This window comes from Equus caballus, chromosome 7, assembly GCF_041296265.1.
Source record: "Equus caballus isolate H_3958 breed thoroughbred chromosome 7, TB-T2T, whole genome shotgun sequence".
NCBI classification, from domain to species: Eukaryota; Metazoa; Chordata; class Mammalia; order Perissodactyla; family Equidae; genus Equus; species Equus caballus.
The window spans coordinates 87,944,906-87,961,166 of record NC_091690.1 but is presented as its reverse complement, the minus strand read 5'-3'; the positions used below and the strand labels follow the sequence as shown (position 1 = coordinate 87,961,166).

At 38.3% G+C, this 16,261-nt stretch overlaps 1 protein-coding gene across 2 annotated transcripts in view; it reads left to right on the top strand.

Annotated features, from left to right (window-relative positions):
- The first annotated feature begins 871 nt into the window (after nucleotides 1-871).
- The window catches only part of PIK3C2A (phosphatidylinositol-4-phosphate 3-kinase catalytic subunit type 2 alpha), a 91,117-nt gene continuing 75,727 nt past the window's right edge, over nucleotides 872-16,261 (top strand). Inside the window, exon 1 of one of the 2 annotated variants that reach the window (XM_001504950.7) lies at nucleotides 872-1,027. The gene's annotated coding sequence lies outside the window, so the exon portion shown is untranslated. Of the gene's footprint in view, nucleotides 1,038-16,261 lie in introns of both variants that reach the window. The other variant, XM_023646127.2, reaches the window with a different exon arrangement.

Here is a 16,261-nt window from a genome sequence, read left to right as displayed (position 1 = left end):
TAGCCCAAATCAGTCTCCCACATTAGTCTGGAAGGATCGGACCCTCTTCTCTTACTGTTTAAGGGACAATCTGTTGTAAAATGCTGCGGATTGGAGTCAAAAATGAGTTTGAATCATGCCCGCAGCTTCACCATCTGTAAATGGGGATAATTTTCCTATCTGCTTAACATCGTTATGTAATTTTTTAACTCTAACATTTGAGGGCTAAACGCTTTACAAGCATAATCTCATTCAATTCTCATGAGGAAGGTATTATTATGGATATTGCGTGTGAAGATATTTTGTAATGTAAAAGAGCCGTCTGGCTGTGAGTTATCACTGGGCTATCTTCCTTATCTGGCTGTGGGGAATTAACATGAGACACTGATGTGAAAGCGCTTTACACAATCCACGCGATGGGCTACTAATTACACACCCCACAGCACCTGATCCACCGTGAGACTCGGTAAATGCTGGTTAGAGAGGACGATTTTTTATTTTGCCTGTTCCTTTCAGTCTTTCAATCACAAACCAATTTCGGCGCGGCCTGGGGCCAAGACCGCGAATCTGGGACCCGCAGCCCGGATGGAAGCGAGCGCGGAGTCCCTGGAGAGGACACGGGAACAATAGGGTACTTCGGTGGTTGGCGGCGCTTCCGACGCGCGGCCTGAGAGGTGGCAGCTGGTGTCCCGGAGGCCCGCCGCCCCCAGTCCGGGAATGCAGGGAGAGACATCCAGAGGCGGCTCAGCATTCCCTGGGGCACCCGGCCCCCAGCCCCCGGCCCCAACTAGCTGGGATGCAGCCTCACGGGACTCGCCCAAACCCCGCCCACTACTTCAGGTAGGCCGTCTACACCAGCCAATCCGCAAGAAGCCTGGGCGCGGAAGGCGGTGCCTCCCAGGCCGGAAGTGACGTACTGTGCTTGGCTGGCCGCGGAGTCCGCCGAAGCTCTCCGCGGCGGCTGAGGCGGCTGAGGGGAAAATGGTTGGGACCGCGGCGGCTGTGGGCGCTCGGACTGTGGTGGAGGCAGAGGCTCAGGCAGCGTGAGGTGAGGAGCGGTAGGTGCGGCGGGGTCGGTACCTGGGACCCTGCTCTGCAAGGCCGGCGAGGGGCCCCGGGGATCTCAGGATGGGAGGGTCCCTCGCCGTGGCCCCCAGCCCCCCGGGTGCCCGCCTCTGACCCTCCATCCCGTACTCTTGGCGCTGCCCTGGCCCGACTCACCTCCCTCCGGGCCTTGCTTCCCTCCGAGCCGTTGCCGACTGCCCCGCCGAAGGTGCCAGGGGCCCGCGCCCCCAGCAGGCCCCCCCGGTCGGGGTGGGGGGCGTCTGGGAGTTAGTTTTGCCCCAGAGGGGGAGGGGAGGCCAGCCGCCTGTCTGAGAGGACCGGGCTGGAGCTCCGCGGCCGGTCCTGTTCCCCGGTCGAGTTGTTAGGTTCTGGCGACTGTGTGTGCTGCGCTTCTCAGTTATGCCCCCCTTCACCTCCTTGTCCCGTCTCCCGCTTTGGGGGCTCGGGATCCTTTTTCTCCTGCCTTCCCCCCGGTTGCCTTTTTGCCGCGAATCCACTTGCTTCGGCAAGACAGTATTATTTCAGTGTGTATTTAGCGCATCATCTTTCTGGGAGGGCGGTGAGATTAAAAATACTTGCTCCACTCTTCCTGAGTGACGGCGGAACAATAAATAATTGAAGGAAAAAGCACGTACTTATTTTCCTCAGTAAATGGTTTGGCTTTAAAAACGAGATTCTCCAGCTGTGGAATTTTTTTTTTTCGGGGGGGGGAGCAGGGATTGGGGAGGGCAATGAGGAAGGAGAAGCTCAGCGAGGAGGAAGGTCTGGAGATGAAGGACGTGGGAGAGGGAGCCTGTGGTCGTTCTCTCCCTGCATCAGCCTGAGGAAGTTGGGGTTGCAGTGATGTTTTTATTTTGAACAGTGGGTGTTGAGTTGACTTGAGGGAAGAGGCCTTCCTCTTTGAGCAAGATTAACTATTAAAGAGGTACCCTAAAATCTTTCGAGGAGGGCGTCAGGCAGAAAGGCTCTGTGGGGAAAATGGTTTAATATTTTTGGAGCATCAAAGCGACAGATTAGAAGAGATGCAGAGAAGAGAAAGCTATTCCTCGAAGAGTGTTGAAGATACTGTATAAAGGGGGAAGGCTGTGCTGACGTCCAGGAAGGCTGATTCCAGGAAGGCTGATTCCGAGAGAGACTTTGTACCTTTGCTTCCTGGGCTGGTGGTGAAGTCTCCGCGGGAGCCTCCTCTTAGCGGCTCTGCCTGGTTGGCGTTGGGGCTCTTGTTCATGCTAGCGAATTGGACTGTGTGGTTGAAGATAACTTCTTGTTTAACGTTAAGACAGTCTGTGTACTGAAAAGCATTATGACTGAATGAGAAGAGAGAGATTTTATTATTTAATAAAGAGATTTTATTATTTAAACTTAATTCAGAAGTGATTTTATATAGGCGCGAAGCACATACAGAGCTTCTTCCACGAGTAACTTGGCCTAAATTAACAGATTCTACAGCAGTTTTTTTCCTAGGAAAATCTCTTGCTATTTTTGTTTTGTGTGCATGTTGCTTGCAGTTTTTCTTGGCAAGCAATACATTTTAATGTTTTCATCCATAGGTTTCACAAGTTTTTCTGTTTTATGGAATATGAAAGTTGGCATGCTTGCATTTAGGAATTTTACGCACTGTAACTTTATGTAATTAGCTCTATGCTGAACCTGTGATGCTTTGTTTCTCCCTTCTGCCATTCTAAAGTTTTCAGTTAATGGAATATTGCTGCATCAATTCCCATGTCTAGGAATCTTTTTTTAATCTAGTACAGTGTTTTTGCACTTAGTAAGCACATTCAGTAAGTGAATTTATACCTAACGAGAGTGTTGAATTTCCCAAGAGATCAGAGTTCTTATCAGAGCGTCAGACCAAACTTTTCTGAGCAGCAGTACAAAGCACTTTTTTTAATGCTTTGTAACTTGTGTTGCTTTGATAACATAAATTATCCATTTTATTATATTTGCCATATTTAAAAAGAATTTAAGGCAGGTAAATAACAGTGAAAGTTTTCGTGCAGTGCATTCAGATAGTATGTGATTTGATTTGTTCATTGTACCTGAGTAGGGCTAAAAATTGACCCTCTGAAAGATCTTGTTTTCAGAGGGCCTACAAAGCTGCCTGCACTGCACTTGTTCCCGGAATAGAAAAATGAATGAGGCACTGCTTGTCCTCAAGAAGGTCTCTGTTCCATCTGGGGAGACAGTCACACAAATTTTAACAGTGTGGTTATAAGGGCAGTGGTACATCCGAAGTACTAAAAAAGATGTGATTACCTGGGCTGGGAGAGAGAGAGGGAATGAGTGCATCTGATGAGGAAGATGATGCTTAAGTTGAGTCTTAAAGGATGAATTCCTTCTGTTAATAAGGGTGGGATAAAGGTGATCAGGTTCTAGACCCTGCTGTGGTAGTACCAAGCAGTGAGATATTAAACAAGATGTGTAATACCTCTGGTATCCATTTTTTATTCGAGAGTTGACTACATCTAAATCAGTGCTGTCCAGTAGAAATATTAAATGAGAGCCACATATGTAAGATACTTCACATTTTTTTGGTAAGTCTTTGAAATCTGATGTGCATTTTACACTTGGAACACATCTCACTTTGGACTAGCTACATTTCAAGCTCTGAATAGTGTGCTGCATGTGGTTAGTAGCTACCATATATTAGATAGTGCAGATCTAAAGGATGAAAATTCTGCTTTTCTGTCTTGGATTCCTACTTGAAAAGGAAAAGCAACTCGTTTGAGAAATGTATTACTAATAATTTATAATTATTTTGATAATATCCATACATGATGCCCTTTTTTTTTGGTGAGGAAGATTGATTAGCCCTGAGCTAACATCTGTGCCAATCTTCCTCTGTTTTTTGTATGTGGGATGCCTCCACAGCATGGCTGATGAGTGGAGTAAGTCCGCTTCAGAGACCCAAACTCACGAACTCAGGCTGCTGAAGCAGAGCACGGGGAACTCTAACCATGGGGGTGGCCCCCACCTGATGCTCTTTTGATTGGAATTATGGTCATTAATGATATTGCTGTAGGATATCTTTCAGGTTGTTCGTGGGGTTACGGTTGGGACTAGAAGAAACTTCCTTGTCTCTGTCATGGAGTCATATTTTTGAAATCTTTATTTTGTGCATTTATGTATACTTTGTATCCCTCCTTTTCTCTGCAATCTGTTATTTATAACGTGATGGATTCAAAACACAATGGGAGAGTGCACATGGACATTTTAGGCAGTTAAAAAGGAGATTTATACCATTTTAAACTACTTTTTGGAGTTCTTAAAATTTTAGATTCAGCTATTTGGATACAAAAGAGAATGGGATTTTTATACACTCTTGATTTTAGTTGATTTGAAGGTACTAATTATTGGCTTAGCAGCAAGTATTTATCTTTTAACCTTGAGAGTGCATTAAGATACTATATAATTAACATCTTTACTGCTAAATATATGGCTTTCTGTTAGTCTTATAGGACAAAAGTTATTGATATGAGTAAATGGTGTGTTGATTCACTTATTTTGCTGTGCATTGAGTTTAGTTTAAAAAAACCCCCCACTAGAGGCTTATTTTAGGCAAGATAACTATGATTAACAATGATAAAGTAAATATTCTTACATTTGTATTGATTGATGATTATAGCTTAACTATGCTTCCCCCCACCCACCTTACTCTCTGTGAAGTAAAATATAAAAATAATATTTTTATCATTTTCTTGAAGAGGAAAATGAGGCCCAGTGAGATTGTGACTTGTTTAGCCTAATACATTAGAGGTATTGCTTGAACTTACAGTGTCTTGCAGTGCTAAGCCTAGTGTTCTTTTCATAGTTTCTATTTATATGGTACTGGATTTAGATACATAGCACTTGCCAGATTTTGGAATGTATATGAAAGAATGGGTATTTCCTGCCTTTAGGGAGTTTATAGTCCAACTGCTATACATACAGCCAACTACTAAAGTACTTTATACATATGCTATATGTACACATATATATGTGTATTACGTATATACATATATGTGTGTATACATATAGTCTATACATATAGTATAAAGTACTTTAGTTATTAAAAAATTGTTAATGGGGAAGAAAAGATGTAGAGGGTGGTATAGTTACATTTAAAATTGATGAGCATTGATTAGACAAGATTTTTGATTTTTGAATAAAGAGTTTAGATCTTAAATTGTTACTGTAGAAGAAGAAGGTGAAGAGGTGTCAAGGGCAGTAATTTCGATGCATAGGGAACAACTTGGGGAAAAACTTAGGTAAGGAAAATAAAGTACAGGTTTAAGGAAGGATTCACAAGTCTTATTTGAAAAGATAAGGACAGAACAGGTGAAGTAAGAGGTGAGAATAGACATCTGCAATAAAGAATTTAGAGGCCGGTGGTCAGAACTTTTATATTACTTGGATGATTCAGGAAATCTTAGCATGGGCTGTGAACTCGTTGTGGCTTGAGTAGTGTGGAAGACATAGTTAAGAGGACTGAAGGAGAGGTTGATGACTGTAGATGAGCAGCAGAGTAATGCTAGTTCCTGTTGTGAAATGAGTAGGCATTTGATAAGGAATTTGACTATGAAAAGAGAAAGGAATAGACAGTGTTAAGAAAAGAAAATTGGTTAAAAGTTTGCAGTATGGGAAATCCTAATTGAAATAGGCCATTAAAAAAAATTTCCTATAAGAACAGAAATTGGCAGTTTACCTTCAGAAAATACCAGTAGAAGCAGGAGGACATTAAGTATTAAAGTTCTACTGTGAAATGAGAGGAAAAAGCAAAGATGAAATCCTTTCAAGATAAAAGGGTGGGGAAAATGAGAGGAGACAATAGAGGGAAATCAGTGCAGGTACTTTTCTTCTGATGAGGTGGGAAAAGAACATGGATGTTGATGGAAGAGATAAACGCCCTTAGGAAAATGTCTAATTGGCGAACAGGAAAATACTTTTTCAGATGTTTTATTTGCAGTTTTGGGAATTATGCAAAGTGTGTGTTTTATTCCCCCAAGTTAAACTCTGAAGGAGACCTAATTAAACCATAGTGCTATGAGTAGCCATAACCAAATTGACTTAAGTCATTTATATGTGTTTATAATGTAATTTGTAACTGTTCTGACTCCTCTTTTTAGTTTAGTGTGTAAATGTTTTTTAGACTACAATGCTGAGTTGAGAAAAGGTGCTCTTTGGCTTCAGAGACTATAGCCTGGTTTCATCTGACTGGATCTCATAATGACATTTATCGGACTGAAATTCTGCCTGTGTTGAAATGCATGACATGAACTGTAACTGTTTAGGTTTTTTAAAAAATCAGGTTTATTGAGATATAATTTACTTATAGTAAAATTCATCTGTTGTAGGTTATTAGTTTAGGTGTTTTAGGTTATACAGCTCTATAAATTATGGGAAATACCAACAATGTGTAACTGGCCACCACCACAATTAAGATATAGAATATTTCCATCACTCCAGAAAGTGTCCTTATGCCCCTTCGTAATCAGTCCTTTCCACTCACCCTCTAATCTCTGGCAACACCTATTTTTTTTTTAATTCCTATGGTTTTGCCTCCCCAGAATGTCGTGTAAATTGGCATCATACAGTATAAACAGCCTTTTGAGTCTGGCTTCTTTCACTTAGCATAATGCTTTTTGAGATTCAGTAAGTTGCCTTTTAAAAAAAACCCAACTAATTTTTAGAACAGTTTTAGTTTACAGAAAAATTGTTAAGATAGTACAGAGAGTTCCCGTAAACCTTGGATCTGGTTTCCTCTATAATTTTTTATATACGTAAACTGTTTATATTTGCTAATCGTCAAAAGCAGATTGTAGAATTAGTTTTTTGAAGACAGGAAACTATGTGAACATTTCTATCAAGATGATGACTTTCTAATGACTTTTATGTAAATTATATTTAACAAAATTTGTCATTTTAATCATTTTTAAGTGTCCAATTCAGTGACATTAATCATATTTACACTGTTGTACAATGTTTACCACTGTCTGTTTCCAGAATTTTTCATCACCCCAAATAGAAGCTCTGTACCCATTAAGCCGTAACTACCCATTCCCCGTCTTCCCAGCCCTGGTAACTGCTAATCTACTTTCCGTCTCTATGAATTTACCTATTCTAGATATTTCATATAAGTGGAATCATGCAATACTTATCCTTTTGTGTCTCGCTTTTGTAACCTTGCATAATGTTTTCATACATGTTGTAGCATGTATCAGAACTTTATTCCTTTTTATGGCTGGATAATATTCCATTGTATGTAATATACCACATTTTGTATATCCATTTATTGATGGATACTTGGGCTGATGCTACCTTTTAGCTATTGTGAATAATGCTGCTGTGAGCATTTGAGTACAGATGGCTAAGTCCTTGTTTTTAGTTCTTTTGGATATATATCTAGCAGGGGAATTACTGGGTCATATGGTAATTCTGTGTTTAATTTTTTGAGGAAACATCACAGTGTTTTCCAAAGTGGCCGTATCATTTTACATTCCCATCAGCAAAGGATGAGGGTTCCAATTTCTCCACATCTTTGTCAATACTTGTTATTTTCTGTTTTTTTAATTATAGCCATTCTGGTAGGTGTGAAGTTAGCTCATTGTGGTTTTGATTTTCATTTCCCTAATGACTAATGATGTTGAGCATCTTTTTATGTGCTTATTGGCAGTAAGCTGTCTTTTTTAATGGTAGGAACATACTGATGGTTGTTCCAATAATTGGACAGATGTAATATATATATTTTTTATGCCTGTTATATACCAGGCATTTTATATATATATATATATTCTTTTATTTAACCCTGACAATACTATGAGATATGATCTGTGTTTTACAGATGAGAAAATAAGACAAAGGGAGATTACATAGCTTGCTGTAAGATTACACAGTTAATAAGAGGGAAATCTGATATTTGAGCTTTGGTCTTGCTACTGCATCATTTTCTTCTCTTTGTTATCACTGTTGTTCTATAAAACTAGCAATTTTGTGTACTTGGTATCACGTGAAAACAAGATGTTTTTAGCCATAGAAATTGATAGAGTTTGGGGGAAAATTCCAGAAGTATTCATGTCAGTTTTTCATTATTATTATTGTGTATTTGGGGGTTCTCAGTTGCAACTCAGTTTTATTTTTTCCTGCCTTAAACCGTGTTGGAAATGGAGGCATATACCATAACTTTTAGCACAAAAGCTTACTGTTATTTGTCGTGTTGGAATTGGGGTAATGTCAGAGTATGTTTAATGATTCATGTTAAATGAATGAACAATAAAGTAGTCCAAAGTTCAGTAATTATCTCCACAAAGCAGTACTACTGTTGGGATTCTGAGTTAGATTGAAAACTGCTTTGTCAGTAAAATGTCTTTCAACAGGAACCTCTTGCTGTGACTGTATCCCCCCTCTTCCTTGTCCCCCTCCCAAACACATAACAGTGATACACATATGCAGATATGGGAAGTTGTTCTGGATGAAAGTGTTTGTTGTGAATCTCTTATGTTTAGGATGTTGCTCCTAAGGACTGAAGGTGGTATAATGACTGCTAGTGATTATTAGACTATAGTGTAGCCATTGCTTTTTGTCAAAATGGAAGAATTAAGCCCTTTATAATTGTTTGTAGTACTTGGGCAAAGCATAATTCTAAGTGTGGTATGGAGGTTAAAGAATGCGGGAGCCAGTCTAGGCTTATCCATCTTTAAACTTGTGAAGTAGATTAGGAAGGCTCTTCTCTTAGCTTTTCCCGTGACTCTCTCTTCTTATGTCCAGATTAGGGCTCCAATTTCATCTTTTCCCTGCCTACACTATTAAAAATAGTATCCCTTCAGCTAAATCATTCTCTGTCACATTACTGTTTCCCCCCCATTTCATTTACTGTCTGAACTTATCATTTTTGTTTGCTTGTTTAAAATAAACCACTTCTTAACATTTTCATTTGTCATCCTCATTCAAGTCAGTGAAGTTCTTTTCTAGACTATTTCAGTTGTCTGTTAATTGGTCTCCCAGTTTCCATTTTTGTTTTGCTTATGTCTGTTTTCCACAGAGTAGATAAGGATGTTTGAACAATGTAAATCAGGTAACATGAATGTCTCTGCATAAAACACACCTTTGGCTTCCTATTGCACCTAATAATTGAGTGTACCAGTGTTTTTTTCCCCTTGGAGGTATATTAAATTTAATTATAAAAAGTTCTTATTAATAGATGGAAATTTTAGGATTTTTTTTTTAAGATTTTATTTTTTTCCTTTTTCTCCCCAAAGCCCCCCGGTACATAGTTGTATATTCTCAGTTGTGGGTCCTTCTAGTTGTGGCATGTGGGACACCGCCTCAGCGTGGTTTGATGAGCAGTGCCATGTCCGCGCCCAGGATTCGAACCGACGAAACACTGGGCCACCGCAGTGGAGTGCTCGAACTTAACCACTTGGCCACGGAGCTGGCCCCTAGGATTTTTTTTTTGAGAGAAGATTTTTGATTTTGATTGAGTTTGATGATTTAACTTACTCTTAATTTTTATCAAAAAACGTTTCACCAAAAATCCAGAGTAAAATTGAATTAGGTTGAAATGAGGAAGTTTGATGGTGTAATACCGCAAACCTAGAAATATAACTGTGCACATTTAGTGTATTTAAATTTGGAGAAAAGAGCTAAATTCTACAAGTTCCTGATTTCTTTAGGAACAGACTCTAGATATTAGATTGATTTAACCCTAACTCCACGAATATTAGTAAGAACTGAAGCTATTTCATTCAAGTAGTCATTGAATCTACATTACTCTGTGACTCCGTTAGGTTCATTTTCTACTTTATCTTTATCCTTGCTTGGTCTTCCCTGAACTTAGATTTGTTTGGTTGATGTCTTTCTTCACTTGTAGAAAGTTCTTGGCCATTTTCTCATCAGATATTTCTTCTGTTTCATTCTCTCTGTCCTCTCCTGGGACTCCAATTATGTATATATTAGACCATTTGAAATTGTCCCGCAGAACTCAGGCATGCTGTTTTACCTCTCCTCTCTCTTTTTTCTCTGTTTTAGTTTGGATATTTTCTATTGATTTGTTTTCAAGTTTACCAGTCTTTTCTTCTGCTGTTGAGTCCATCTAATTCTTTATTTTTGATATATTTTTCTTTTCTAGTGTTTCTTTTTTATTCTTTTTTGTAATTTGTATCATTCTGCTGAAATTTCCCCCTCTTCATGCATATCATTCATCTTTTCTGTTATATCATTTAGTATTTTCACGTAATTATTTTAAAGTTCCTCTTTGGTAAGTTTAACATTTAGGCCATCTCTATATCTATTTATTTTGACTGTTTCCTTGACCATGGGTCATATTTTCATGCTTGTTTGCCTCATAATCTTTGATCATATGCCAGTCTTGTATAAAATGACAGTGGAGCTTGAAGTTAACTTATTATTTACTTATCTTCAAAATGCCCTTTATTATGTCAGGCCACTTAATGGAGAAAGTCTATAAGTAAGATCAGTCTGTGTTTTGTTGCAGCTTTAATTGGATTCACTTTAACACTGGGTTGAAATACTTTAGAGCAGAATTATGACTTTCTCTTTAGCAGGATTTGGGGTCTGAGCACTGACTTGATTCCAGAGATTTGTTTGGCAGCCTAGCTGCTGGCTTTTTAGGTTGCTGGAAAGTCTCTTTGTTCTCTAGTCGTGCTTCCTGGCTTTCTGTGTCTCAGGCAGTCTCACCTTGCTGTCCTTACCCAGCCTCTAGAGGACAGCTGTTTTACAGTCTGTGAAGGCTTGGAATGCCTTGGAGGACTTTTTCTCAGCTCTCCTGCTCCATCCCCAGCCATTGGTAGCTGAAAGCTTGGAGTGCCTCAGATGGATTTCTGCCTGCTCACTCGCCCAGCCTTCCTTTGGAGGGTGGCTGCCGTGTACTTTGGGAAGGCCCACATTGTTCAAGGGGGATCTCTTTCAGCTCTTCTGCCCTGTCTCCAGCTTTCAGTGTGCTACCTATGCATTTACTGAAGACCTGTGAGGAAGAGTTGGAGGGTGGGTACAGACTTCTTCCATGACTGGGACTCCTTATAATTCTTATTCCAGTGCTTTAGACCACTCAGACTTAGCCCTACCACTCCTCAGAATTCTAATCTGTCAGGCTAGCCTTTAGGTGACTGTTAAAAGTCTGACTTGTTTCTCGTTATCCCCATCTACGGTGCATTCCTCCTGCTGCTGCTGTACCAGGGATGAGAGCAGCAGTGGGTCTACCTTTCCTATGATGGGTTTATTACTTTCTGGAATTTAATTCGTTAGGTTTTTTGTGTCCTCTGCTCGCTAATATGCCTTAAAACCATTATTTTAAAAACTTATTTAGCTTATTTTTCTTTGTTGGGGTCAGAGTGACAGTATCTTGCCACTTTGTGTATCCTAATAAGAAGAGAAAATTCCTCTATTACATATTTATCAACTTTGTTTTAAAATAGTAGTGGGGGTGGCCCACTGGCCGAGTGGTCAAGTTTGCACGCTCTGCTTCAGCGGCCCAGGCCGCCAGGGTTTCGAGGGTTTAGATCCTTGGTGCGGACCTAGCACCACTCATCAAGCCATGCTGAGGCAGCATCCCACATGCCACAGGTAGAAGGACTCACAACTAAAATACACAACTATGTACTGGGGGGTTTTGGGGAGAAGGAAAAATTTAGAAAAAAGAGAGAGAGTGTTAAATAAATAGATAGATAAATAAATAAATAAATAAAATAAAATACTATGGCTTGCAAATGATGAAATATTTAAAACTCTCCAAAGTTTAGATAGTGGAAAGTAAATCTGCTTTCCACATTAGCTCCCTGAAGTCCTCTATTTTTAGTTATTGCCTTCCTGTTTCCTTACCATGATCACCTCAGTCTCCTAAGGTGTCTCTTCCTTTTCAAGTCAGACCCTTCTGTCTATGCATCTGATTCCATCTTATTCAACTAGTGTACCCAGATCTGATCTAGTATTTATCTTCTATCTCTTGTGCCTTTCAATCTTTGTCCCCTGAATCCTTCACTTCAACCTACCTCATGTTGAAGACCTTTCCCGTTTTAATTACTTCATCCTATTTACTTCTCTCTCCTAGTTCTCTTTAGTGTCAAAGAATTTAAAGAATAATATGCCCTTGTTACTTGTAATTCTTTTTTCAGTTTTCCACACTTCTCTTAACTGTCTTCTTTGAAAATTAGTAATGAGGGTCTGTGGGAGAGGGAAAACAGGAGTGACTGCTGATGGGTGAAGGGTTTCTTTTTGGAGTGATGAAAATATTCTGAAATTTGGTAGTGATGATTGTCACACAACTCTGAATATACTAAAAACAACTTGAATGCTTTAAATAGGTGAATTTTATAATAAGTTAATTATATCTCAGTAAAGCTGTTATTAAAATAATCACAAATGAGCTCTTAGATCTAGGGTGTTTTTTCCAGTCCTCATCCTTTGTCACCGCTTTGTAGTTTCTGACATTACTGACCACTTCCTTCTTAGGACGCTCTGTTCCCTTATTTGTCTGATACCAGTCTTCACACCTATCTGTTATTTCCCTTTGACCTTTTGTTTCCTTAACCTTTGTTACGTGTTAGTGGCCATCATGATTTCCTCCTTGTCTCTCGTTCCCTCTTCTCACTACACATTCTCCCAGGGCAATCTCACCTACTTTCATGACTTCAGATCTTCAGAAAACACCCAAAGATTCATCATTAGCCAAATTGTTCTGTTGAGCCCAAGGCCAGTATTTCTAATCAACAAGCAGACATGAACTATATTTCCTACAGGTACTTCAAAATTGTAATGTGTTTTGGTCTGACGAAAAAGGGCCATGTGGCTCTGAAGAACCGTTCTGGGAATACATACATTTAGTTTCCTTCCCTCAGAGAAGGAAATTAATGGTTTATTATTTGGCACATTTAAGGTGACTCCCAGATAGTTTAAATGAAAACGAATGTAACAAGAGTGGATTAAAAATCTGTTGTATCTTTTAGGTTAAAATATTCATTTTAAATGTGATATTTTTGTGTGTTCTTGAGTGTCTTACAGAATACCAAAGACACGCTGTTGGGAAGAATTGCTTCCCTATCTGGTCCACATTAGATTTAATTTCGTTTATTTGTATAACAGACGTGAATGAAAACTTGCTTGTTCCAGGACTGTTCTAGATGCTGTGTATACAGGAGTGAACCCAACAGATAAATCTCAGCTTCATGAAATTTACAGTCTAGAGGGGAAAGACTATAAAATAAATAAGTAAAATATATAGTTACTGGATGGTACTAAATGCTAAGGGGAAAATAAGTAAAGCACATAGGCAGCGGAGTTAGAGAAGGTTGCGATTTTAACTAGGTTATCAGGGAAGACTTTACACAAATGTCACCTTTTCAATGAAAACTTGAAGGAGGTGACAGAGTGAGCCATTCAGCTATCCAGGGGAAGAGCAGTTCAGTTAGAGGGAACTGAAGAGCAAAGGCTCTGAATGAGAAGCATAATATGTTAGAGCAACAACCAGGAGACCAGTGTGACAGTATCACAGAGGAGAGTTATAGGAGAGAGGTAATAGGTGGACCAACTATTAGAGTGCCTGGTGGAGTACTGTAAAGATTTTACCTTTTCTCTAGGTGACATAGGAGCTCATGAAAGTTCTGAGCAGAAGGTTGAGAAGATCTAGGTTTTTCAGTATCACTCTGGCTGCTATGTTGAGAGTAGTCTGAAGGTGGGGAATGGAGGGGTGGTGGAGACTGGTTGGGAGGCTGTTTCAATAATCTGGGCAAGAGATGATGGTTGGTATAGGATGGTAGCAGGAATATAATGAAGAAATGCTCAGATTCAGAAATATTTGAAGGTAGAGCCTATAAGATTCTATGTACAATACCTATAACTATCTCATAGAGCTACCACCAAGCCTTGCTGCCTTCCTGACAAGCTCTAATTGAATTAGGATTTTCTAGTTTAATTCAGATAACAAGTAAAATAAACTTACTGGACATACATACAAGTTGTGAGAATGTGCAATCATCTCTCTCACTGATAGGAATATCTTACTATTCATTTTAAAATATTTTACTTGTATTTTAAAATGCAGTGAATATTTTTTATGTAAATTGATCGTGCTATGTGCAGTGCCCACTAAGTGATTCACAGATAGTGAAAATTTGACAAAAAAAGTTCAGAGTTAGATGTTAGGTTTATCTTGAATTGATTTTTGCTTAAGGAGTAAAGCAAGAGTCCATTTCATTTTCCCTCCATTTGTTCTAGCATATATTTATTGAAAAGACAGTTCTTTCTCCGTGCTCTGATATGCCACTTTTGTCTTAAATCAGATGTCTATGTAGATGTGTCTGTTTCTGGGCTCTTAGCCTATTTAGATTTATCTCTTCCTGCATAAATACCATACTATCGTAAATAAAGTTAGCTTTATAGTAAGTTTTTATTGGGTAGAGTAAGTCCTCCATGCTTGTTCTTTTTCAAGAGAATCTTGGCTATTTTGGTCCTTCTGGTTACCATATAAATTTTAGAAGCACCTTGTCAAATTTTATTTTTAAAGTCTGTTTGAATTTTCGTTAAGGTTGCATTGAACCTATAGGGTTTCAGGAGAGGTGGCATCTTTGTAAAATTAAGTCTTTCATAAACATGGAATAATATCTGTTAGATTTAGATAGTCCTAGTATTTGTCAGTAAAATTTTATAATTTCTCCTACAACCTTTTATTACATGTATTGTTAGTTAGTTGGTGGGTTTTGTGTGTGTGTGATTGTAAACATTACCTTTTTGAAAATTGCTTTTTCTAACCATTTCTTGCAGGTATATAGAAATACTATGATTTTGTGTATTAGTATCATATCCAGCAACTTTGATAAACTCTGGCATATAATTCTATTAATTATTCTTTGTATTCTTTACTTTATCTGTAAATAATATTTTGGTTCTTCCTACTTGGTTCTACCTTTTATTTATTTTTCTTGCCTTTCTGTGCTGTCTAGGAGTCTATAAAGTGTTGAATAGAAGTGGTGATGGGCATTCTGGTTATTCATAGTCAAAGGGAATGCTTTCAAGTTTTATTTACCAGTAAGTATGATTTTTGATACTCTTGGTCAGATAAGGACCTGCTCATAGTTGGCTTTTCTGCTCAAAATCTATTGAGATGAACATATGCTTTTTCTGTTTTAATTCTTTAATTATTGATGTGGTGAATTGCATTTTGTATTTACAACTTTGGTTTACTATTATTTTCTTTAGGACTTTTTGTATTTGTGTTCATGAGTAAGACTGATTTGTAATTTTCTTATCCTTTCCTGGTACTGTTATCAAAATTATAGTAGTTCCATAAAATGTTTGGGGAACATGCCTTTTTGTCTCTTCTCTGGAAGGGTTTGTAAAAGATTGTTATTGTTTCTTTCTAATATGAAGCCATTGAAGCCATCTGTCCCTGCAGTTTTCTTTGAGGAAAATATTTTTAACTATGAAATCAGTTTTGTTAGTGGTTATCAGATTATTCAACTTTATGTTTGAGTCACTTGTTACTATCTTCTAGAAATTTGTCTACGTTTTAGAATGTATTCGCTTAAACTTATTAATAATATCCTCATTATCTTTCTAATGTCTGCTGCATCTGTTGGATGTCCTTTTTAGATTCTTGGTGTTGTTTATTCCTGTCCTCTTTTTTTCTTGATCGGCATCACCAGATATCTTATTAGTATTTTCAAAAGAACCACCTTTCAGCTTTGTTGTATATTTCCTATGACACTAATTTCTTCTCTGGTCTTTATTCCCTTCCTTCTACTTTTATTTTGCCATTCTTTTTCTAATTTCATGAGATGGGTGTTTATTAACTTTTCAACCTTTTCACTTTTCTATCATCACTTAAAACTATAAATTTTCCTTTATCTGCTTTTTTATGTATCTAACAAGTTTTGGTATGATGAATATATTTTTTCACTTTCTCTGTGTGTTTGTTATCAATATGGTATACAATTAGGTTTAGCATAATTTTTAAGTTACTAATGCCTCAACAGGAGTGAGGGTAAGGATCTTTACTTTTTTTGTAAACTGTTCATTCAAACTCTTTGTCCACTTTTCTTTATAAGCTCTTTGTTATGTATTAGTAAAATTAGCTCTTTCTCTGTGATATGAGTAGCAAATATTTTTTCCCAGTTTGTTGGTTTTTTATTGACATTTTAAATAGTTATTACTATTTTACTTTTCAGCACCTAGAACAGTGCCTGAGTATGTAGCCAGTAAATATTTGTTGAAGAAGTGAATAAATTCACTG